This window comes from Chelonoidis abingdonii, chromosome 5 (genome assembly GCF_003597395.2).
Source record: "Chelonoidis abingdonii isolate Lonesome George chromosome 5, CheloAbing_2.0, whole genome shotgun sequence".
Taxonomy (NCBI): domain Eukaryota; kingdom Metazoa; phylum Chordata; order Testudines; family Testudinidae; genus Chelonoidis; species Chelonoidis abingdonii.
The window spans coordinates 28,932,267-28,957,883 of record NC_133773.1 but is presented as its reverse complement, the minus strand read 5'-3'; the positions used below and the strand labels follow the sequence as shown (position 1 = coordinate 28,957,883).

The window sequence follows — 25,617 nt, the reverse complement described above, 5'->3', positions numbered from 1 at the left end:
GGGAGGGGTGAGGGGCTTGGGATTCAGGAGAAGGTTCTGGGCTGGGGCCAAGGGGTTCGAAGTCTGAGAGGGGGCTCTGGGCTGAGGCAGGGGGTTGGGGAATGGGAAAGAGTATGGGCTCTGGGTTGGGGCGTGGGAGGGGGTATGGGCTCTGGGCTGGGGATGTGGGCTCTGGGGTGGGGCCAGAAATGAGGGGTTCAGGGGGCAGGAGGGGACTCCAGACTGGGGCAGAGGGTTGGGCTGTGGGAGGGGGTGAAGGCTCTGGTTGGGGATGCAGGCTCTGGGGTGGGGCTGGGGCCAAGGGGTTTGGAGTTCAGGAGTGGGGTCAGGGCAAGGGATTGGGGGTGCAGGAGAGGGTGAGGGGTGCAGGCTCTGGGCGGTGCTGACCTCAAGCAGCTTCCGGGAAGCAGCAGCATCTCTCTCTGGTGCCTAGTTTTTCTACAGGAAACTTGATCTAAGAATTATCTGATCTAATCAGAAGACAGAAATATAGCATGTGACCTGTGGGGTCTAATAACCCCTTCCCCCAAACTTTAGACTTCCAGTCCAGAATATTGATGATAAACTATTCATAAAAGACTACAGACCTAGAATTATTTGAGGAACTAATGATCAATAGTAATTGTGATCACTGACAGACAATTTGTGAACAGAAAATGAGGTGTAATTAATTGAAAAAATTGTTAATTAATTATACACCCAGCTGTACCCCAGATAATGCACCCAATTGCCATAATCACACCCTAACTTTTTAGTTCAGTTAGCACTTAATAAAATGGAATGAGATGCATTATATAGTAAGAGCTACTATAAACCTTTCAATAATAAATAAAGAACTCCCAATGGAGTGGTGGGAAAGGTTCCATATTGTGGGCCCTATCCCGCAGCCCTTATGGGTGTCTAACTGCACTGAGGTCAGCTGGAGTTTTATGTGCCTAAACGCTGCAGGATTGAGTCCAGTATAGTTTGGACCTGCACTTTGTGTTTTTTCATTACTTTCATTTAAATAGGCCATTTGTTCACCTTTGCCTTCCACTACTCCCCAAAACACTGAGCTCTGAAGGACTTTCATTCAGTAAATATAAACTGCTTTATCTCCGTGTTCATGCAGCAGACAACTAAGCAATGGATTTCAGTTAGACAGGATCACAGAGAGGGTGCCTCCAGATGTGAATCATGTTGCCATTCAAATTATGGAAGTAATTCTACTTTAAATGATTTGTTTGAGGGGAAACTAATTTTTTGTTTTAATTTCCTCCTGTTTCTGATAACCCTTTAAGTGTTTAAAATGGCAAGTGAGTTTCTCCCAGGTTACAGCCTCATGGGACATAATTGTCTGCGACAGCGAACCATCTTGCCTGTAGCAATTGAACTGTTTTGATCTGAGAAGCGTATGTAAATTAAATGAATTAAACAAAACCTCTGAACGTCTATGAGCACCCATCATGGGAGCCCAGACTGGAAGATTTGAGATTCAGAAGGGGTTAGTGTGCCACAGTTCTATGGAGGGAAGCACTGGCCATTTGCAAAGGAGCATTACTGGAGCCCAAATCTTTAGAGGGTAAGGAGATGGAATGCTTTCACTAGGCCTGACTTGTGCATTATGACGTAACTACTACATCTCTTCTTGCTCTCCATACTCAATCTTGGCCCTGCATATTGCACCAGCAGCAGACCATCTGACTGTGATTGCTCAGCATCACACACAATTTCGGATGGATAGGTGTAATTGTTGGCCTCAGGGGGACCTAGGACTTCCAGCAGTACCGTGAACAGTATTGCTAACCCTGTGCATTCAAAAATCATTAGATTTTGAAAATGTTGTTGTAATTATTTGTCTTCTCTTTTCTGACTTTTATAGCTTCTTGTTTTTATGCTTTTCTCCTCAGCCATGAGGGCAAGAAACTTGCTTTTTTAATGAAAGCTGAGATTCTCAGGTAATGTGATTCCAGCAGCTCAGGCTTTGAGACAAGCACTCATGATATTCATGATAAAATCACAGGAGCTGGCGACACTGAATAGCTCTCTCTTGTTACAAGCCTGTAGCTGCACAGCCAGCCAGCAGCAAGGTCAGTACAAAACTGATTGCTGTGGTCTAAAAGAACTGAGATGGGGGTGGGGAGTGGAAGCAGGGGTAGGTGGTGGGGATTGCAATTTGAACATGTCCAGGCCAAGCTTGTGGAATCATCATTACTGGTGATGAGATGTGAATAGAAAAGAACCAAGACTCACTGAGCTCAGGCTGAGTTTGCAGATTGGCATCTTTGTAAAACATCAGATTATCATTCAGTACAAAAATCACTGAAATAAAATAAACATAGAATCCCATGACACCATGTTTTTTGGAGTTACTTTTCAGTGTAGAACTGCACTTTAAGAACTGACAAGTTCCACATTCATTGTTGCTAGTCTATACTCTTGAGCACTCTGAGGTGTAGTGCAGGGTGGGCTTTGCAAATCCTGGATGCAACCTGGGCAGCACATCACTGCAAAAACTAGGGGCCCTGTTCAGTGCAGCGTTCAGATCCATAGCACCCCTTAGTAAGTCTGCTACCTCCATATGGACACGGCATGTGGGGATATGGGGACAGAATTGTTGGGATAAACTGCAAGCTTCTAGTGCTTTATTTAAATTATGTGACTGTGATATGTTTTCCCACGTTGCTTTTTCTTTTTCTTTTTTTTTTCTGAAAACACAAATACTTCATATTAAATAAGTGTGTATTAAATTTAAAAACTAGACATGACAAGCATATTTGCTGATGCAGAGACCGCTTTCACAGTGCACAGACGTGTGCAGTGATCGTTCCGCTCAGCTGCCCTGTCCTCCACCCTAAGCTTATGCCCTGTCCCCATTGTGAACCATACCTGGTGTGGAGGGCATCCATGCCAGCAAGAATTTCACCCCAGTGATTTGTTTGTGAGTGTTTATGTATGAATCATCTGCAGTCTCCACGCTTAGAGACACACTAAATAGATCAGTAAGAGCTGCGTGAGTGAGTTTGCTGTTCCAGTTCACTGTGTGTGCTCCCTCTCTATTTTAGTTCAGTCCCTTGAACAATCACAGTCCAGTAGTATGTGTAGTGGAAAGGGGAAAATCTAAGATTTATTGTGTAGCTCAAGTTTCTGTTTTCACAGAAAAGGAGCTTTCTTTTAATTGCATTCAGCATGTTCCCTTTCTCACAGGAACCGTGCCAGAAGATGGCATTGCTGTGCACTAAGCACCCATCTCCATTGCAACAAGTCTTTAAGAGCAAATGGAAAAACTGCAGTTTCATAGTCCATTAGTGTGAGTCAGGCTGACAGGAAATAAATGTCTTCATATCTTCCATCAAGGACAATCTCTTTAAAGGATCCAGAACACACAATGTTCTGGATAGCGATGTTTGTTTGTTTATTATTAATACACTAATAAGAAGCTTATATTACAAAATATAGTTTAGCTCTTAATAAGCTGAGCAGAGTGCTTTAAAAACTATAGGAAATGGAAAACAATCACAAGCTGCAGATGCTATAACCTTTCCCTCCATCTTTACTGCATGGGTTCAGCATCTGCTGATTCCTGTCCCAGAAAACTCCCCCTCCCTCCCTCCCCACCACTAGCTCAAGAGGAAAAGTAAAATTCTAGTTTTTATGAAGATCTTTACAGGCAGTGGCACTTGAAACCTGCAGAAAATGTGGAGTTCTTAAAATCCAGAACTTCCCTCCAATGAGATGTGTGTAGGAGTGAAGATTCAGTGTAATCCTAAGTGATTTGAATCAACTTTTGGTAACTGGAGTTCTGGGAAAAAGCAGGACTGCAATGAACTGGTATAAAATGTCCTTTTTCTATTTCTCATCACTTTGTAGGGTAACAGAACATTATAGCTTAGGGGTAGGGGCTGGATCTTGCCCATCAGGGCTTTGGATCTGGCTCGCATGATTGTCACCCCCATGGTACTGCGGGCCCCGTGCCGCTGCTAGAAGCGGCTGGCACCACGTCCTGAAGCCCCTGGAGGAGGGGAGCAGAGGGCTCTGTGCGGTGCCCTTGCCTCCAGGTGTCACCCTCTGCAGCTCCTATTGGCTGGGAACGGAGAACCACAGCCAATGGGAGCTTTGGGGGAAGGTACCCGCAGGGGATGGGCCACAGGGATGTGGTGCCGTCCACTTCCAGGAGCGGCGTGGGGCCAGGGCAGGCAGGGAGCCTGTTTTAGCCCTGCTGCATGTCACTGCCACCCTGGAGCTGCTCCCGGTAAGTGCCGCCAGGCTGGAGCCTGCACCCTGAACCCCTCCAGCACCCTGCACCCCAATCCCCTACCCTGAGCCCCTTCCTGCACACCGCACCACATCCTGCACTCCCTCTCACACCCCAATCCCTTGCCCCAGCCCTATCACGGCCCTCGGGCCACAAAGTTTTCCCACCCATGATAGCTCCCACGTCCAAATTGCATCAGAACATCTTAGCAATAATTAAAACAGAATGATTTGGGGTCCAAATTTGTTAATCTCTTTAACTTTTGCTTGATTCAGTAAGGCAAAGAAACCATACACTGAATCAGTCTATCCTGTGTGGAGCTGTGTACTTTGTAATCAGAATTTTATTGGTCTGCTGCTTTTCTGAGATTGATTAAAGCTACTTGCTATGTTTGGAGTTCCTCATTGGATTCCTTAGAAGGCTTCTGGTTACTGTCTTGATTCTTGGAAAACCCTTGGCTGGAATGTCCTTGACTCATGCTGGTGGCTGAACTCTACGGAGCACATTTCCTAATTATGTCCAAAATACAAAGTAGAGCTGCACAGAACTGTAATTAAAAAAAACAACACATAGTGCCGGAAATTAACAAATACCAGAGAACTTCATTCTGTCTGTGCTGAAAAGAAGGTTACATTCTTTAATCAGTTTTGTAAAAAGAGACATATGGCAACGATACTGTTCAGAAATACTGGATCACTTAGTAATCATTTAGTTATCACTTTAACCAACAAAGACATTGCTTGGTAACTCTCACTCTTTATAGTGGTCCAGATGCTTGTCCTGTGAGCCTTAACCTAGAATCCCATGTAGAAAAGAAGAGGTTCAACTTGGTTGCACCATTTCCTCCCTCCTTCCCAAGACCTTGTGTATGGCGTTTGTATCTATTGGAGGGAAAAAAGGGTGCAGGCTTGGTTTGGGGAAGTTCGTAGCCCTTTATTAGGTGGTTCAGGATGGACTGGCACACATTGAATGAATGGACAGACATATTTTCCTTCTAATCCCATGAAAGCTTCTTCCGGAACTTAATGCAGTCTGGGAATCTATTATCTTTCGCAAGGAGTCCACTTCCATGGGTTGGAATACCCCTTTAAGAGGAACCTTGGAGGCAGCTATGCATAGGGGAAGTCTCTGCTAGAGGCATTTATTTCCATTGGTAACATGCTCTAAGGGGTAGAGGCATGAGAGCCATCAAGGGCACAGAGCCATTATGGAGGCACAGGGCCAAATTAATGTTTGACGTCCTGTTGTGGCTCATTCTGCAGAGTAGGAACAAATCTTCCCTTATGTAACAATATGAGAGTCACTCCACAAGGAACTCTGGTAGAGTTGTCTTCTCCTTGAGCTCTCTCAGCATGTGTTATTGTGGGGAAAAAGCATTCTGGCCTGAGGTTTTGTTTGCTGCTGAGAAAAACAAATATCTAGTTTGATGGCAAAATCTCCATAGTACTATTCTCATCTGAAGAAGCAGATTGTCTCTTCTGTCGATTCCTTATATTGATTTCCCCCCCCCCCTTTTTTTTTTGCCTTTTTCACTCGTTAAGAAATCTTTAAACAAACTTAACAATGAAAAACTATTCTAAGTTCAGCAAATACAAATATCCTCTTTGAAACCAGTTATGTTTGGATAAAATTCTGATTTTTCATCCCTGATGCTGACCTGAATCTTACTGTATGATTTTTGAAAATATATAGGACCCAACTCACTGCTACATTACTTTGGTTTCCTACTTGTGTAGCTCCACTGATTTCAGTGAAACTACACACCCATAGACAAACGGGATTAATCTAATGATGAGTCTGCAACTATCTCTGAACCAAGTCTGGAGGAACCACTCTAATAATAAGATAAGCATAATGGCTTGCTTTCTCTTTGTAAGTAAAAAAGAGAAAATAGCAACTTGCCCAATGCTTTCACATAAAATATGCTTTGCCAACCTGCAGATTCCTTGGGAACTGTTACAATTTCACCACCTACACCTAACTCCAGTGTGGTACTATTGGATTATAATATTGCCATTTTGAGCATGATCCAGCATTCCTTTGGCACTCACTGAACTCAGTGGGAACTTTGGCTGTGCAAGGAAGTTGGATCAGGATCAACTTTGTTTTTACTCTATAGCTAAAAGCATTATTGATTTCATTCACAATGAATGGAAAAAGTGATTTTTAGATGCATCAGAAAAAATGGGAGCAGGAATAGGGAGAAACCAGAAAAGAGGTTCCATTATAGACATTATCTCGGTTTCCTTACTTTAACTTTTCCTTCTTGTGCATGTTTTGCATAGCAAGATCCCAAATACTTATGCTTTCCCAGGCTGCATAAACAGTACTGGAGTCTATAATATACTCTGAAATCAAACTAAGTGATTTTAAATCCATGATGGGAAATATCAGTCATGTTGTTAAGTCGTGTGCAAACCATGTTCACTTATCTATCTACTCCCACAGACCTTCAAGGTTTCATTCAAGAAGAGGACTGTACAACAACTCTGCACAAGCTCCAGCAGCCATAACTATTTATTTTTGTTGTTGTTTTTTATTTAATTGGGTTGATATTTAGAATGATCATTAGAGCTGTGTCAGAATGAAAACCCCCTAGATCCAAATACCTCTTGACTGGCGATTGAAAGCATGAGCTGATGTGCAGTGTCACACTGTAATCTCCTTATATCCTTTAATATATTTCTGCATACTAATTATTGTCCTTTTCCTTCTAATAATATGTTGTTATAGCCCATCTTCTGTCAGTTTCTCAATTTTCAGGGTAATACTTCCCCACTAAAACCTCCAAATTCAGTGTGGTTATATCAATTAAGGGCCCAGTATGCACTGTGCAAGGACTATAGGATTGGGTCCTCTACGTAGAAATGCTTTTCTGGTCTTCTTTGTAAATTTGCACTTAAAGAAAACATCAAGTTCATTTCACTTTTAGATGCTGTTACAATGAAGAACACTGTAATGACGACAATATTACTACTCTAATGCTCATGCTGCACTGACGTGTCTATTATTACGTAGAAGTGCTATTGGCATTTTCTCTTAACCACAACACAGCGCTGTTTTCCTAGGCATCTATAAAGAATACTGTCTATGCTTTGCTGGCTTTAGTTTTTTTATTTACACGTTGTTATTCTTTAGCCAATATCCTACGGTGGTTTGCTTTGGTTTTCCCTTATTTCTGAGAAATGAGAGAGGAAAGAAGCTATCTGCACATATACTATCATGGGTTGAATAGCGTAGTAGGTCTACCTGAGAGAGCCACTGATTTCAGTAGGTGTACCACATGTGGATTTAAGGTCCTGGCCTCAACACCTATAGAAATCAATGGAAAGACACACTTACTTTGAGTAAGGCCCCAAGACAGAACTTGCCCAGAATGTGGTCTCCAAATAATCCATCCAGACACTCAAATTATTTTCTGCCTTTATTAAACATGGTCCTCTAATCATTTATAAACTCAGTTCTCACTAAAGCTTATTGGAGGAATGCGAACTTGCAGCAAGGCATTACAAAATTTCCATTGCAAAGAGTTACCAACATTGAAAGAACTCCATTCAAAGCTTCTTTATAAGATTAACCTTCCTTGTAGACTGCAGATGGCATCTGAACTTACTATGCTAAAAAAGCGAGAGGAGGGTTTAAACTAGTTTATTCTTAAGTATCTACTATACTTGCTTTGTGATAATCTAGGCAAATTACAGTATGTGTTTTCACAGTGCATATATATTTAAAAAATATATTAAACCACAGATTACAATTACATTTTAACATATATATTTTATAAATAGTTCCAAAGGTACTTTTTAATGGTATCAATGATTTTGTAGAGGAATCTCATCAGAAATGCTATCCAGAATATCTACTTCAATAATATTTTGTAGTTTGGCCAGCCTGCAGTATTTGAATTTCACCATGCAATCCAGTGCCTACCTTAGAGGGCTGAATTTGTATTTCAAACAGTAGCAAGTCTTCACCTTGTACATATTTTTGCTGTTCATACGATGTTATTCATAATTTGTATTTTCTACTTGGAATTAATGGTATCCTAATCCGTCCACGCACATACTAAAGCTTGGAGCAATAAGATCATCTGGAACATATTACTCAAAGGTTCTAAACGAGCTCCTTCTGAAATCAATGGCAAAACTCCCATTGGCCTTTTAGAAGGATGATTTTAAGGGTAACAGAACCCAGCTTTCCTCTTTAAAGTGTGTGGGTTTATTTGTTTTTGTCTTTTACATATTGCTCCATCCATAGTAGTGAAATACCAAACACTCTCCTGCTTTTTCATTAGGGTTTACGCATTTAATTTAGGACAAAAAAAGTCAACAGAAAAAGAACTTTCAATTTACCTGAGGTGCCTTGGTTACTATGATATTCTTGTGTACGGTTTCCATGGCCACAGCCATCAAATGAATCTCTTTTAGTGTTTGCCAGACTGTGCTGTGTTGTGCACACATCCTCTCTTGTCATATGGCAAGAGTGTCTGATCACAGATGGACCCCAGCAAACATACCCATACTCTGAGACTATGCTGGGACACCACTGAAATCTTAGAGCTTACTACTCTGTGTGTGGAAAAATCCTTGATGTTACTGTTCAGTAAATCTCAAGTCAACTTTACATCTTGTACCTGAAAGAAATCAAATAGGCCCAAGGAGATCTGGCAAGACAATGCGATCTAAGAAGCATAATCTAGTCCAGGGGCAGGCAACCTATAGCACAGGTGCTGAAGGCGGCACACAGGCTGGTTTTCAGTGGCACTTGCATTGCCCAGGTCCTGGCCACCAGTCCAGGGGTTCTAGACTTTAATTTAATTTTAAATGAAGCTTCTTAAACATTTTAAAAACCTTATTTACTTTATGTACAACAATAGTTTAGTTATATATTGTAGAGTTATAGAAAGAGACCTTCTAAAAACGTTAAAATGTATTACTGGCACACAAAACCTTAAATGAAAGTGAATAAATGAAGACTTGGCACACCACTTCTGAAAGGTTGCTGACCCCTGATCTAGTCACATATTTTGTTTCATCAGCTATACCAGCTTTGACCCTTCTGTTTATTTCCTTCCACTGCTGTTGCTGTGGATTTTTCCATTCTGCCCCCTCCCCAGGCCATGTTGTCAAGCCGCCACTCTCTTTATTCAAGTCTCATTCAAAAAAACCTATTCTCCACCTATAGTGCCCACCAGAAGCAAGTTTATATATAATAGACCTGATTCACCAGTTTTATGCCATTTTATGCCAGTGCAACTCCACTTCTCAGTGGCCACTTAGACTAGCAGTTTCCCTCATGATTCTGAAGCAGCTGCTTTCCTCCAGAGACTCCTTTTTGCAGCAAAAACTTTCCCACTGTAATTTTGTGTCTGTTTTTCTTTAAGGATGGTGATGGTGGTGATTTTGGGTTGAAGGTTGTTTGCATATGAAACTACATGTACATTCCTGAAATCATCACCTTGTGTCTACTTTCCACTTCAATCAGGAAAGAGAAGCTCCAGGTGCTCCTGTACACATTGTGGTGGTGATTATTTGTATGACACTGGCACCCAGAGTGCTAAGTGTTTGACAGTAAAAGGCATTCCCAGTCCCAAGGAGCTTACATTTTACACAGAGAAGGCTGGCAAAGGGACAGGGAGTAATATGCAAGTAGAATGATGGTTGTCAGATGTCGTGAAAAACTATGCTCCCTGGGGAGGCTTCAGCCTCAAGAACTTCTTCCCTCAGCTCATGTGGCTGGGGGGAGTGGTAGTGCTTCATTTGGGAATTGCCACCTATTGGGTCCAGATCCAGGTCCAGTGCTATCATAAGCCTCTTCCCACATCTGAACCTTAGCGTCCAAAAATCTGGGTGCCTAGCATGAACCCCTCTAAGCTCAATTTACCAGCTTAGATCTGATCTCGCTGCCACCATCCAAAATTTCCAGGGTTTTGGCCCCCTCTGGTCTCCCCAAAACCTTCCCTGGAGGGACCCCAAGACTCAGAAACCCTGAGCCTACAACAAAGGGAAATAACCCACTTCCCTTCCCTCTCTCTCTCCCACCCAGACTTTCCTCTCTGGGCTAACCTGGGAGTATTGATGCAATCTCTTTACATCACAATACCAAGAAGCATATCTCCTCTATTCCACAAAGAGACAAACCCCAAATACAAGGAAACAGAAGAGATTCTATCTCTCCTCCCCCTTAGCTTCTTCCCGCCCTGGGACACTAGGAGAGTTAAACACAGAGCGTAGTGTTTCCCCTCCCCCCTGTCTTTCCTTTCTCCTTAACCAGAGAAAAACTCAAACAGGTTTTAAAAAGAAAGCTTTATATAAAAAAGAAAGAAAAAAGACATAAACATATTCTCTGTAACAAGATGACAATACAGGGCTATTGCTTATAAGAAAAATATGAATAAACAGTCTGATTCAAAAAGATATCCAATTTGAAACATTCCAGCAAGTTACACACATGTAAATACACCCAAAACAACATAAAAGCCTATATTGTTTTTCTACCTGTACTTACAAGTTGGAAACAGAAGATTAGAAGAAGAAAGAAGCTTCTCATAGCTGAGAGACAAACAAAAGACTCAGAGTCCAAAAACTCCCTCCCTGACTTTGAAAAATCCAGTTTCTTGATTGGTCCTCTGGTCAGGTGTTTGGTTCCCTTTGTTAACCCTTCACAGGTAAAAGAAACATTAACTCTTAGCTATCTATTTATGACAAGTGCTGTGAGGGCAAAGGGCTTCATACGTTCCCTGCCACTGCTGTTGGTCCCCTGGGCTCCTGCTAGAATGGTAAATTCCTGTCCTTAAAGCAGTGGTTCTTAACATGGGGTGCATGCACCCTCTGGGGGTGCGAGATGCCTTTTGTGGGGGTGAGAGACATGCCAGATTTTTTAAAAAGATAAATCACTGAAAACACAAATTAAGCATGGGCATATAAGTACAACTACTTTGTTTCATCCAACCTATGTATTTATTAACATAATACATTTTTAATGATTACTGTAATATACAATCAAAAATATACCTGGGTTTAAAGAACTGACCTACTTCAATGATTTTTGATAAGGGATGTCAGAACATATATTGATTTTTGTTAAGGGGTGTGAACATATGTTGAGAACCAAAGGGGTGCAGGCTGCAGTAAAGGTTAAGAACCACTGTATTAAAGGAACCAGAGAGTCATGCTGCTTATTAGCCTCCCAAGGGGGAGCAGCAATCTCTGGAAGAATCTGCAGAAACTCATTCAGAGCCCCTGTTACCTACCAGCTGTGATGCTCAGGAATCTAAGTGGAGCTGAGGAGAGCTAGTTCTTATGGGTGGATTGCTTGGAGCATTCAGGAGCTGGGTTGGACGTATTCCTGGAGTTTTCATCATATGATATAGTCTTTAATTCCTGGAGACTTCAGGGCAATCCTGGAGGTTGGCAACTTTACTGGGAGGCTCTAATGTTGTCATAGTGATCATGTGGTGCTGTGTGGGCTGCGGGCACTGGCTAGCAGCAAACACATGAATTACAGTAAGGAGGCTATAATCGGAAAGTCTCTTCGAGCTAGAAGAGACATCAGTTTGCAGGAAAGCTTGGAGGCTCACTGACTTGTCCCCTGTGCAGGGAGGGGTCACAGCGCAGAGAGGGCGAGAGCCGGCTGTTGGCTGTGAGTGACTGTATTGTATCGTTCTGCGACTGGGACGCTGTAGGGGGTTGAGGCTCCTTAACTGAATTCCTTTCGTGACTTGCAGCAAGGAAGTGCTGTGTGTTACCAGCGGATTTGCAAACTGCAGGAATTGATGCAGACAGATCCTCATCTTTATCACTGATCTTTGTAACATCCATGTACCACAGGCTCATGGCCGCTTTGCTCTGCACTGCTGTTGTAGTTGGATGCAGAATTATGACTGTTGTTGTTTTAGTTCAGATTTCCAAATTAGTCTTGAGTAAACTTAATGATTCTCTTTCCTTAGGAGGTTTCCTTGCAAAAAAGCAGTGTTGTCTCTTGTAAGAAACAGTGATAGGATATTTGGATTTGTGTCTTAGAGGTTGTGGTGAAATGAATGGTAGTTTTCTTGTTGGGTGGAAGGGAGGTAAGAGTCTCTAAAATGTGTTACTGACAAAGAAAAATGTATGTGTTGCCCAGACCCTTCCTCTGTCCAGAACCGTTGTAGGGTTGTCAGTAGAAACCCTAAAGTTTGTGTTATATTGTGTGAAAACTATTGAAATGCAGAGCTGCAGAGAAGGGTAGGAGGACTGTAACCAGTGTTCTTCAAAGAGAACAGGAAAACTGCCTTCTGGGAAAAGATATCTAAAATAAAAGATTTCCCCTATTGTTTGGGGGCATCAGAAAGTAAATTCCCATTTTTATTTGAAGGCAATGGTTTGAAAGTGAGTTTTGCTCCAAGCTGCAACTACCTTTCTACTGAAGTATTTATAAAAGAATAATAAGAATGAGCTTTTGAGAAGGCACGCTGAGAGATTTATTAATAAAATCCTGCATGATTTCTAAAAGGCCCCCAACCCAAAGGATTATTTTCTACAGGTTATTAGAGAGTTTTATTTCTTCCTCCCAATATAAACAGGTGTTTTGAGGTAGAAAGAAGCTCCTCTCCATAAGATTTTTTTCAAGCAGTGCAGAACAATAGACTATTATGAAGTGAGGTGACTCCACCCTGATTCCACTTTCTTATCCAGACAATGAAGATCAGTTAGTAACTGACCTTTTTTAGTAGTGAGCTATTGAATTAAGGTAACCTTTTTGTTAGAAATGATTAGTCAGAGAATCACAGATGTTGAATTTCATCTGAGTGAAGTATGAGTAAGGAGTATTGAATAGGGTCCTTGGGTGTTTACAAATCTAGGTTGTCTTTACCCTGCTTTGGCTCTGATTTCATGCTTTTCACAGGAAAAAGGAAATCACCAATATTACTTATTTATGTCCCCGAAACAGTCTCAGTTGTGCTAAGGTATCTGACGTGTTTTTAGTTGCTTATTCTGTGAGGGAAAATATTTCAGAGGAAAAAACCTCACCAAAGTACATACTTGTAATAATTTGAGCTTAATAATTTTATTATGGGAGGCTGGGCAAACAGATAAGTCAGCTGTTTCCGATTTTGTTTTCCTTGGGCAGATGCATGTATTTGACCTTTATAGCTGAGATAGTGAGGAGGCCTTAATACTTGGATGCCGCTTTACACTACACTACAGTCATGTTCTATTGTAGTGTTTTCGTGGGATGATCCACGTTTACCTGTTAGTACATGTTGAAAGAGCAGGTTGATACAGTATCGTATGTTTGCAGAAAAACAGATATTCTAAAAAGATCTTTGCTAAACTACAAGTATCAGAGGGGTAGCCGTGTTAGTCTGGATCTGTAAAAGCAGCAAAGAGTCCTGTGGCACCTTATAGACTAACAGACGTTTTGGAGCATGAGCTTTCATGGGTGAATACCCACTTCGTCGTATGTTCAGGTGGCTTTTGTGTTGCATTTTTTTAATCACTTACGTTCAGTTATCTTTACTTCTCTTTATCCCTGTATTTTCTTAACCGTTCAGACGAGTGAACAGAATTGCAGTGTACAGTAGTAAATGTAATGTGATTTCAAAAGATAACCTGGTATTAGTCTGCTCAGTGATGGTAACAGAGGGCCTGATCAAAAGCCTGTTAAGATAAATGGAAAAACTCTCTTTGACTTCAGTTGGCTTTGGATCAGGCTCCTAATATCCATCTGTTATAATTGTTGAATCTGGACTTTGGCTCCTCAACAGGATTCGGGAATTTGCTTTCAATTACATTTCAAATAGAGATAAAAATGACATCTTCTTGTTTTTCATCTGTATTGTTGGTGGCTAAAATATTTCATGGGACGTGGTTATGTAATAAATCTTGCTTATGGTATTGCTGGATTATTTTATTAGTCTGCAGCAATCAGCTTACCCTAGCAAACTGTAGGTAATTATGCCGACTGTGTACAATCCTTGACCTGTCTTTTCAATCTAGGCATTAGGCTACATTGATATAGTACAATAAATTATCACTTGTCAACAATGCTTGGGTTTTCGAAGTATAATTAAAGAGCTGTTCTAGGACTACCAGACTTGTAGCTTTGAATAAATAAATAAATAAAAGCCTCTTGCTCTAACTACTTCATGTCTCTCTCTCTCTCTCGAATGATTTATTCAAATAAATACATTTTCATACTCAAGGTAAGTGCTGCCCAGAGCCTGCATCCGTGACCCCCTCCCACGGCCAGACCTCCTTCCCCAGCCCTGATTTCCCCCTCCCGCCCTCTGAACCCCTCGATCCCAGCCCAGAGCACCCTCCCGTACCTCAAACCCCTCATCCCCAGCCCCACTTCACCCTCGCATCTGGTCCAGTTGAAAGTGAGTCCCAAAACTTCCATTGGCCCTGATTCTGCTTTCTTCATCAGTTATCTCAGGAGTATCTCCACTGAAATCAATAGTCACACCAGTGTGAGCCCAGAAGTAGGTTAATCGATTTCTTTATCAGCAGGTCTGGACCCAGTTTCTTAAGTTTTCTGAATTTTTTTAAGGTCATTGATGTTGAGCATAATGACTCATGGTTTTGAAAACAAATACATGATTTATAATATGCTGCTTTTGAAGCATAAACGTAAATTAATGCCCGCTTGGTTTTGTCTACAGTGGATAGCTTTTGTCACATACTATATATTGCTGTGTACAATGTTTGGGTCTCTTTAACTGATACCATTTAGTCATAAAACACAAGCAGATATCTCATGTAGTAAACAAAGCAGCAGATTTAAGTTAGTGCTAATGTGTTCTCAGTCAGAGCCAAAAGCATTTCAGGGTTGTTGTAACACACCGGGCACACATTCCATCCATCTAAATGTCTGGAGGAGACTAAAGATATAGATTGCCCTGTTATACAGATCAGCTCACATGAGAGCCAGATGCTACTGTTTCTGTCAATAAGTTAGCTGAGTGGAGTATGGGAGTGGAAGAATGATCCTGTGGTTAGAGTGGTAGCCTGGGACTCGGGAGTAGGACAGAGCGAATAATTGATTCTTTTTTTTTTTTTTTTTTTGCTGGCCATTTGTGTGTGTTTTGTTTTTTTTTTAAAACTGGTTTGGGTTGAACTGAATGGAGGAGGAGGAAGTGGGTGCCTTCCTTATAAGCTTATCTTGTCTGGGACGTGAAAGACCTGCATTCAATCCTCCTCCTCTGCCTGAGGATCCGCCAGGAAGCTCTGCACACTATCCTGTCTGCAAGTGCCGCCCCCTCAGCTCCCATTGGTCGTGGTTCCTGGCCAATGGGAGCTGTGGAGCTGGCATTTGAGGTGGGGCAATGCATTTAGCTCCCTGACTGTTCCTATACCTAGGAGCTGTAGTGGGGACATGCCACTGCTTCTGGGAGCTGCGCAGGACCACGGCAGGCAAGGAGCCCTGCTGTGCAGTCGACTGGATTTCTAACGGTCAGCGGTGCTGCCAGTGTCCCTTTTCAACCAGGTGTTATGGTTGAAAACTGGACACCTGGCACCCCTAGGCAGAAGGGGGAAACTGATCCCTGTAACTGCCTGTAGTGCCTTGCCTATGAGGGAGCATGGGGTTGAACTTGAGCAACTAACCTGAGTTCATTGCCATGCCTTCACTACTATTTTAACCCAGAATTGCCAATGCAGATTAGCTAATCCAAGTTAAGAACACACCTTTTTGCAACGTAGGCACACTCTGTGTCTCTCTAAAATGAGGATAATAGTACTTCCCAACCTCACGGGGTTTTGGTGAAGATAAATATATGAAAGACACTGCAGTTTTCAGAGACTATATTAATAGGGACCAAATAGGTACTGTAATAGAATATGAAATTAATATTTCGAGGTTGGTTTTAGATATATTTTACTGGTAATATGTTATGTCCAATATCTGTCAATAATTCTTAAATATTGATTTGGGCCAATTACTTAGCATAGCCTCCTGAACTACCTGTTGTATTAAACTGATTGCCTAACTTATGTTGATGCAGAATTCCAGTTACTGAACATGATATTGAATATTTGTTGTCATGGCTGTGGTTGAATTTTATTTGTTCCTTAACCATATCAAGGAACAACAGACATTTTAAAAAGTATGGTCTTGAGACTTCAGCAAATACTTATTAATGTGAGCAGTCTCATTGTAATCCAATATTGTTCAGATGCATACATGTTTGCAGGATTGGCCCCTGAATGCCAGTGGTTCCCTTGAATGAGACTACTCAAGTGAGTTAGGGCCATTGGTACATATCAGTTTATCATGAACTAGAATAAATAATAATCTGGAATTTGGTGTCATGTTGTCATGGTACAATCCCCACTCTGAACCTTAGCGTCCAAGATATGGGGTACCAGCATGAATTCCTCTAAGCTTAATCCCCAGCTTAGAACCTGTAGCGCTGCCACCAACCAGGAATTCCAGTGCCTGGTACACTCTGGTCCCCCAAAACCTTGCCTGGGGACCCCCAAGACCCAGACCCTCTGGATCTTAACACAAGGAAAGTAAACCCTTTCCCCCACCGTTGCCTCTCCCAGGTTTCCCCTCCCTGCATTACCCTGGAAGATCACTGGGATTCAAACTCCTTGAATCACAAAACAGAGAGGACAATTCACCTTCCTCCCTCCTTCTCTTTCCCCCTCCCAGACTCTCCCTGAGAGAGACAGTAATCCTGACACAGAGAGAAACCAGCCTCTCTCTCCCCCTTCCCTCCTCTCTCCCCACCAATTCCCTGGTGAATCCAGACCCAGTCCCCTGGGGTCTCACCAGCATGAAAAAACAATCAGGTTCTTAAACAAGAAACTTTTAATTAAAGAGAGAAAAACAGTAAAAATTATCTTTGTAAATTTAAAATGGAATAGGTACAGGGTTTTTCAGCTATAGACACTGGGAACACCCCCCAGCCCAAGTATTCAAGTACAAATTTAAAATCCTTTCAGCAAAACCACAAATTTGAACTCCTTTCAGCCAAATGCACAATTAAACTCTTTCCAGCCAAATGCACATTTGCAGATAAAGAAAACAAACATCAGCCTAACTCGCTTTATCTATTTAGTACTCACTATTTTGAATCTATAAGAACCTGTATCAGGGAATTGGAGAGAAACCTGGTTGCTCATCTGGTTCCTCTGAGCGCCCAGAGTGAACAACCACCAAAAAACTAACAGCACACACAGAAACTTCCCTCCCTCAAGATTTGAAAGTATCCTGGCTCCTGATTGGTCCTCTGGTCAGGTGACAGCCAGGCTACTGAACTTGTTAACCCTTTACAGTCCAAGAGATATAAAGTACTTCTGTGCTATTAACTTTTCTTATCTGTTTATGACACATGTTTAGGCTGCTAAGTACAATCAGTATTGAAGTTATTACAATGTAAGAAATTGAAGTGATATCTGTCTGCTCAAAAGCTCCATATAAATACATAGCTCTGTTTTCCTAGAACTACCTTAATGAGGTAATCAATACTTTGTTAAAAATTTAACAAAAACTAAACTCTTTCTTGAAAACAGTACTCTGCATTTAAATAAAAGTAGACATGGATATGCTTATAATGCACAGCAATTAGATATAACTTTTAAAATGAACTCTTCAAGAAGGTTTTTTTTTTCCTTTTATTTTTAAAGACTTGGTTCTTGAAATATGGATTTCTGCATTAATGTGATACAGTAGTAACATCACCATGGTGCTATTGCTACAACTTTCTGGAAATCAAAGCAGAGAAGGTCTGTATTCTATCAGTGCTGCAACATCTGCTTTCAAATCTATAGCAATTCTTCATACAGCAACATCTCTAGGTTCCATTATGTGAGTAAAATATATTTATAACAAATCAACTATGTGTTGAACTTCATTGGGGAGAACATAGTTCAGTTTCTAGAAAGATGTTAGAAAACATACACATAAATATTGATATATATTTAAAATTACTTTGCACACCCCCATAAATTTACTTTTAATTGGATGTTGAATACTGTGAGCATTCATAATGTATGTTTGCAAGGTTATAGACTGTAGGCTCCAGTCTCTGTTACCCTGCATTTCATGTATTTATTTATGCAAGAACCAAATGGGTATAAAGTGCTACCAAATCAGAATGATAGTCTTTTATTCTGACCTGGCACTCATGAAAATAACTGCGCATGATGCAGAACAATGGCAAATCAGGCTCTCATTACATTCTATTTTTGCCTGTACTCTTAATTGTATTTTTTCAAAATGTTCAGGCAATTAGAAAAATATTATTTAGAAATTATGCAGCCAGATACCAGTTTCTTAAAGGGTATGCTGAATGTGATACACTTTGTAAAAGACAAAATGGCCACTCATTAGTAGTAAAACCTCTAGAAATAATTATGATGGTAATAAAAATGATATTTCCTATGAAGTCTCATATCCTTTATATGCTTGCCCACCCTCATAGGGATTTACAAAAACAAATAAAGTGTTCTATTGACAAGTCTGAAGCGAATCAAAGTAATTAGAAATTGAACAAGAAATTGAAGTTCTAAATCATCTGTTACTTAATATTCACAATAAAAATAACTTCTCGGACAGAGTTCAGCACCAGTACTCCATCCTCCTCATCTGAAAGCTGCCTTTGACGCTCTCTTTGAAATCTTGCCCTCCCTTGTCTTCTGTGACTCTGTCCTCTCTTAGTTCTTTTTTTTGCCTCTTTAATTGCTCCTTCAGTGTGTCCTTCTGAGGATCCTCCTCATTCCTGTTCCAGCTTTCTGTGGGGGCTTTCACAGGGCTCTGTCCTTGGTCCTTTTGTCCCTCTACACCACATCTCTAGGTAATCTTATCAGAAAACACAAACTCAACTGTCATGTCTCTGATGTGTTTTGTTCTGTCCAAACTAAAATTTTGTCCTGTGTCTCTGACAGAGATGTGCAGTCATCAACTCAAGCTCAGCATGACTAAAACAGAGCTTTTAATCCCCTCATCTACTCCAAGCCCTCTTCACTATCTCCTTCCTCCATCACTGCCATTCTGCCTGTCACTTGCAGTGATAATATGGATGTCATCTTTAACTCGGACCTCTGTCTAGGTTCTCACATCAAGGCTATGTCTAAATCTTGTCAATTTATTCTGCCTAACATCTGTAAAACACAGCCTTTCCTAGCTATCCCCACAGTTAAATCTCATGTCCAGGGTGTCATAATCTCAGATCTTGATTACTGTAACATTCTTCTCTCTGGCTCAGCGGTGGAGCCAAGATTTGCGATGGAGGAGGAGGCGATGGGTCATTGATAATGCCGCCTGGAATTATACCTGTTGGCTTGTTGATTTCATGTTACCATGCCTGCTGCGCTCTCTACCCAGGCACTGCAACTCTAATCCTGGTCCAGTGTGGAGGGGAGGCCCCAGCCAGGGTGAGGTGCGGGAGCTGGAGAGCGAGCCTGGCCTGCACTCACCCAGCAGTAATGTCTCTTCTCCCACAATGATGGGCCCAGCACCCCACTCTGGATGTTGCAACCTGGCATATGCAGTTGCAGTGCCATTCAGGTTTGGTTTGGCTGCCCATCCATCAGGATAGAGGAGTTGCTGGGCCAAATTTGAGTGAGTGGTGTTGCAATATGGAGCACAGGTGGTTCAGGGCCACGTGACTCTGTGCACTCAGGTGCAACACCTGGATCTGGGAGCTGTGCACAGCCCAATGGAACAGGAGCTACCACTGCTGAGTGAGCACAAGGCAGGCTCATTCTCCATATCCGTGTGAACATTTGTGTCATGCACCTCCTTTTGTCAATTGCATAATGTATTTGAAAAGGTGCTGTGCATGCACCTAAAGACCACTGAGGGTGGGGAGATGATCGTCCTCCCATCCCCATTTCCCTGTTAGCTTCACCACTGCTCTGGCCTTGACAAATGCAATCTTACGCTGTTCATATCATTTCAGAATGATGCTGCAAAGATCATGTTCCTAGCCCGTCACTTTGACCATGTCATTCCTCTTGTTTTTGCATCCTTCTACTGCCTCCCCCTTCTGTATTACATCGGACAAAAGCTACTTGTTTTTCCACAGCCTATCCCTACTCTGCCTATCATCTCTCATTGTTAAATTTTCCAACAAGCACCTTCATACTTTTTCCAATGCTGCCTGTCATTTGAGAGGAGCACCATGTAAATAGCTGCAAAATTAACACATTATCTTCCAAATCCTCCTTAAAACTCTCCTTTATATGATATCTAAAAAAAACTTGACAACAATTAGGCCTCTGGTGTGCTGAGACAACTGTCTGTCATGCTGACTAACATTGTTTCCTTGTACTATCTGTCTTTTTTATACTTGGATTGTGAGCTCTTTGGAGCATGGATTGTCTTTTTGTTCTATGTTTTGTACAGCACCTATCACAGTGGGTCTTGGTCTGTAACTGGGGCTCCTCGGCACAACCTGAATACAAATAATAAATAATATCTCATCCAGCGTAGCCTTTGTTATCACATATTTAATACTATTCATCCAGTTGTGCTAATTGTTGTTAATGGAGTGTACATGGCTTATATTACTCCCCCTTAAGATTATAACTAATCAGTAGGCCTGAAAGCAATGAGAACTTTGCCTGAGTCAGAACTGGGGATGGGAACAAAGGAGGCTGTTTTCTGAAGCCACAAAATATACGCTGCTTCTACGAAAATGATTCTGTTGCGTTGTGTTCCTATTTTTGTAATGATGGTCAGAAATGCAACCAAGTGCTTGGTTACTCTGCAGAGATGTTTTCTCTCAGCTTGAGTTAATGTTAACACGTGCTGGGCATTTTGAATAGCAGGTGAAATGAATACCACTACTGTTTTGGGGGATTTTTTTTTTTGAGTGGCTGTCATATGCTATTGAAGTATGATTCAATTCAAATGAATGCAACAGTGTGCTAAGGGGAGGTATGTGGGATTTTTCCAGCCTTCTACAGAACTGTACACTCTCTCTCTCTCCAATATATTGCACACTATGCAAGCATAGAAAATCATTGGAAATATGAAGATTATTTTATCTTTTGGAATTAAGTTTGTTATGACTGTACAGAGCTATGTCAATTTTCTGCTTGGGTATTTGAGAAAATACTGGTAAATTTTGTGATGAGAAATTTACAGCTTAACATTTTTAAATACTGATTGTACAGTATGTGAGTCTAGTTATTAAACCTGGCCATAGGACTTCAATGGAGCATCTGCCTTCACTTTTGCTGCGGCATTTTTTATTCTCTCCTATTCCATCCTCCCACCCCACTGCCCATTTTCACTTGTAGCTTTGAAAGCAGAAATTGAAAATTCTTGTCTGCCCATCTTCCTGTGTTTTTTCATAGTTCCTCCATCTGGAAACACAGGCCAGAGATATCAAGCATCTGTAGGGCTAGACAAAAATTAGACTTTAGTTTTCACAAATTTTTGAAAGAAATGGGATTTTTTTGTTCATTTTTTTTTTCAGGAATCTTTTTGTGTTTTTGATGGAAAAAATAGAAAAGAAGCAGTGTTTTTATTTTAATTTAAAAATAAAAGATGCAGAAAGGCAGTTGAATCTGCTTTTAGCAGTTGAAAGGGAAACTGGTGATGTTTACTCATTAGATTAGATTTCAGAGACAAAAATATCCCAGTGGTTAGAGCTGTTATGTCCTGCATAATCTGTGATGCAAAAGGGGAAATGTTGTTGCAGGGGCAGAGGCAGAGCAGCTGTCTGATTAGTTTGAACGGCCAGATACAAGAGTCACTACAAGAACTCAGCTCAAAGCTATGCCGCTGAAGTAGGATTTGAAAGACCACTTTAACTGTCAGCCACAGTAATGCGATGCTGTGAACTGTGCTCTACCTAGCTCTGAAGTTTTGGGGTTAGGATATGTGTGGTGCTGCTTGTAAGTTTGTGAATATCACACATGCCAAACACATCAGAGAATGGCATAGGAAAGTGTCCTTCTGGGAAGGGAGAAATAAGGCAACCATCGCTAGAAACCGTCGAGAAGATTGCAGAGTACTTCCATGAAACTTTCATTGAGATCCCTGAGGAGGATGCAAGGGATATCTCTATGTACAAACAGATTGCTCCATGTCTCCCCACCCTCTTCACTGCCTAATCCTACATGTGGTTGAAAAGCAGAGAACTGTACCTTTTTTCATATGAGCAAAACAATAAGTAGACACCTATGCTAAGTTGGGGTTGGGCTGTGCACCATCTTAACATTTGAACATATTAAGGGAGAATGCCACACACACTTATCCAAGGTTTCTTCCCTTTGATCAGGCTCATTTGTACTTGGCTGTTTGGATTGACTAGAGTGCGGTGGAGTCTCGTACAGATCCTGGTTTGCGGCATAGCTGAACCTCTCCCCACCCCATTGTTGCATATCTCTCTTCCTCCTTGCTATTCACAACAGGGGGCTCTCTTTCAGGCTTCGCTGAGCTATCCATGGTGGTCTGTGGAGTGCTGATGGAATCTCCACCAAGTGTGGCATGCAGTTCCTTGTAAAAATGGTAGTTCCGCAGCTCAGTACCGGATTGATTGACTGTTCACCTCCCTGGCTTTGCGATATGCCTGCAGCAGGTCCTTCGCTTTCACACAGCACTGCTGCTGATCCCTGTCATACCACTTTGATTGCATCCCCTATGCAACCTTTCCATAGGTGTCCACCTTTCTATGACTGGTTTGTAGCTGTGCCTACCTGTTTCCCCCACAGGCTCAGGAGATCAAATATCTCCTGTCTACTTCAGTCAGAGCATGTCTAGTTCATTGAGCTGGAATGGTTGGTTGAGCGGTAGCAACTGTCCATTGTCATGCAAGGTGTGCTCACCAAGCTGGGAAATCAGGAAAGGCATTTCAAAAATATGTGGTGATTTTAAAGGGAGGGATGATTTCCAGTCTCGATGACTCTTGGGCAGGCGAGTTCACAATTGTGACCAGAGCGGTCACTATTGGAGATTGTGGGACAGCTGCTGGAGGACTGTCAAGGTTGATGTAGGTCATGCAGGTTCTGCACTTGCACTGCATTGCCGTAACGGGGCGCTTACATCAGTAGGAGACACATTTGAGTGTATATACATGCACAAATAAGTTGATGCAAGGTAAGCCAGGCCATCGTCTCTTCACTAGGTGTGTAGTCCAATCTTCAGTGGAGGTTCAATATAGATTGGAGCTCCTGAATAGAAAATGGGATTCAGACTTGGAAGTTTTCTACTCTTGACTGTACCTGTCTCCTTGGTGTAAGAAAATCTGCATATGTTAATGTTTAGGACATACTGCAAAGTCATCTCTTCTCTCTAGTTTTTCTGAGGCAGTGGTTTGATGGATATGGAGTGGTTAGAGGGTGACTCTGTGCCATTATGGTTTTATATTTTTTGGGTAAATATATTGCGTATGGATCAGGGCAGACTATTACAATATATCATGATTTGTACTTTTTTGCATTGTACCTTTTAGTGATGTAAGATAGTTTAGAGCTTGGGATAGGTGCTGTAAAATATAAAAGAAATAAAATATTTTTTATATATAGCTTTGGGAGTCGCAGAGATGGAGGCCCTGATTCTGGTACCTTTTCTGACAACAAGGAGCACCTTACTCCACAAATTGTCCCATTTGCTTACATAGGGCGATTTGCTCAGTAAGGTACTGCCTGTGATATTGGGGACTGTGCTTTTGAGGGTTGAGCTTCCCAGTCTGGGTGGAAGTGCTGTGCAGCTGTTTTTGCTATGTACTGCTAGTTGGAAATGGATACTGAATAAAGCAGAGCTCTTGGAAGTACTTTAAACACTGAGTGATTATTGAACACCACACTACCCAGCATGAGTAAGGGCATTCAAAGGTGTCCTTTTATGATTTACCAAAGACAACATGGGATGCTTGTGAACAGGTGGGGCTAGAATAGTAATCTCCTGACTTCTTACTCTCTCCCTTAGCTGCAAGACCCTTTTTTGCCTTTATTTTTAAAATCAATTGAAATATTTCCCTCCATAATGACTGCAACATTTCCCCCTCATTCCCCTGCCAGGGAAGCTAAGAGATTTAGAGTTGGTGATATATGTTTTAAATGGAGTGCTGCGTTCATTTTAAGGAGCTGGGGGATAGGAGACTTAAGTTTAGGTCCAGTTCTTCAAGGAATTGAGAATTTCTTGTGGCAATGGAAGCTAGGAAGGCACAGCATTTTGTAAGATCAGGCCCTGAATAAGGTGCTCTGTAAGGCCCCGAGCCTGAGCATGGGCATCTCTGCACCCACAAGGAGCCCCAAAAAGGGCTCATTTGTAGGTTTGGGGCCCAAATTAATAGCATGCTTAAAGGTAAAAGCAGGGTTTCTCAAACGGGTCGCTGCTTGTGTAGGGAAAGCCCCTGGTGGGCCGGGCCAGTGTGTTTACCTGCTCCGGGCCACTGGGAGCTGCTGGAAGCGGCACAGGCCGAGGGACTTACTGACCGCCACTTCCAGTAGCTCCCATTGGCCCGGAGCGGAGATCTGCGGCCAGTGGGAGCCGCAATCGGCCGGACCTGCGGATGGGGCAGGTAAACACACTGGCCTGGCCCACCAGGGGCTTTCCCTACACAAGCGGTGACCCTTGTTTGAGAAACCCTGGGTAAAAGGGACTTGGATATTATTGTGATGGATGCCAATATGAGAACCTACACAGAGAAAGAGTTTACATATAAAAGGCAACATTTCCTTCACAACTGTTTCTTTGACCGATGTTTGTCTTGTGGTGGCATTTTAGAACAAGGTTTATTTTTTCAGTGTTTGTTCTTTTTAAACTTTTTTTTATTTTTTGAACGTTCAGTTCAGTTTTCAGCCCATCATATTTATCTTAAAAGAAAATATTGAGATTTATGGGCATACCAACTTTCAAACTCTAGTCTTCTTGTAGCCTGGTTTTTTTAATAGCCAGATTCTCCCTCCCCCCTTTCTTTTTAACATTTTTTAAAAAACAGTAATGTGTGGGGTAGAATTTTTTTTTCCAGAAATGGTGGGATGGGAAAATCCTTTTAATTTAACATAAAAATAGCTTGAGAATTAACTGAAGTTTAAAAATAATGTCACTGTCTGACATACACCAGTCAATGGAAATTTTTATCTGATAAAAGCATGGAGAAACACAATTGTGGTAGTACTTTTTGTTTTATGTACTGTGGTTACCATTAAAAAGTCAACCACACGCATTACATCTGTGATACTGTAGTTATTCCATGTACTTGCAATAAGAAATAACTGTTATGTCAGATATTTGGTGTGATAACTGAGGTATATGTTGACTTTTCACATAATAATGTGGTTCACATGACAAATACTGCAGTATTAATGTATATGCTGTGAGATACATGCCATATGTGTAGTATAGTTTACTAGAAGGAAAATAAAGTTACGCACACAGGTATGGATTTTCACACTACTTTGATAGAGCTCCATAAGCTTGCTGCAGATTGATCTGCT

General features: G+C 41.6%; 1 protein-coding gene across 2 annotated transcripts in view; it reads left to right on the top strand.

Annotated features, from left to right (window-relative positions):
• ANK2 (ankyrin 2) overlaps window positions 1-25,617 on the top strand; it is a 638,506-nt gene that overhangs the window by 30,288 nt on the left and 582,601 nt on the right. Inside the window, exon 1 of one of the 2 annotated variants that reach the window (XM_075066174.1) lies at window positions 11,796-11,875. The exons of the other annotated variant lie outside the window; for it this stretch is intronic. The gene's annotated coding sequence lies outside the window, so the exon portion shown is untranslated. Of the gene's footprint in view, window positions 1-11,795; window positions 11,876-25,617 lie in introns of those variants that run through there. 2 annotated transcript variants of the gene reach the window in all.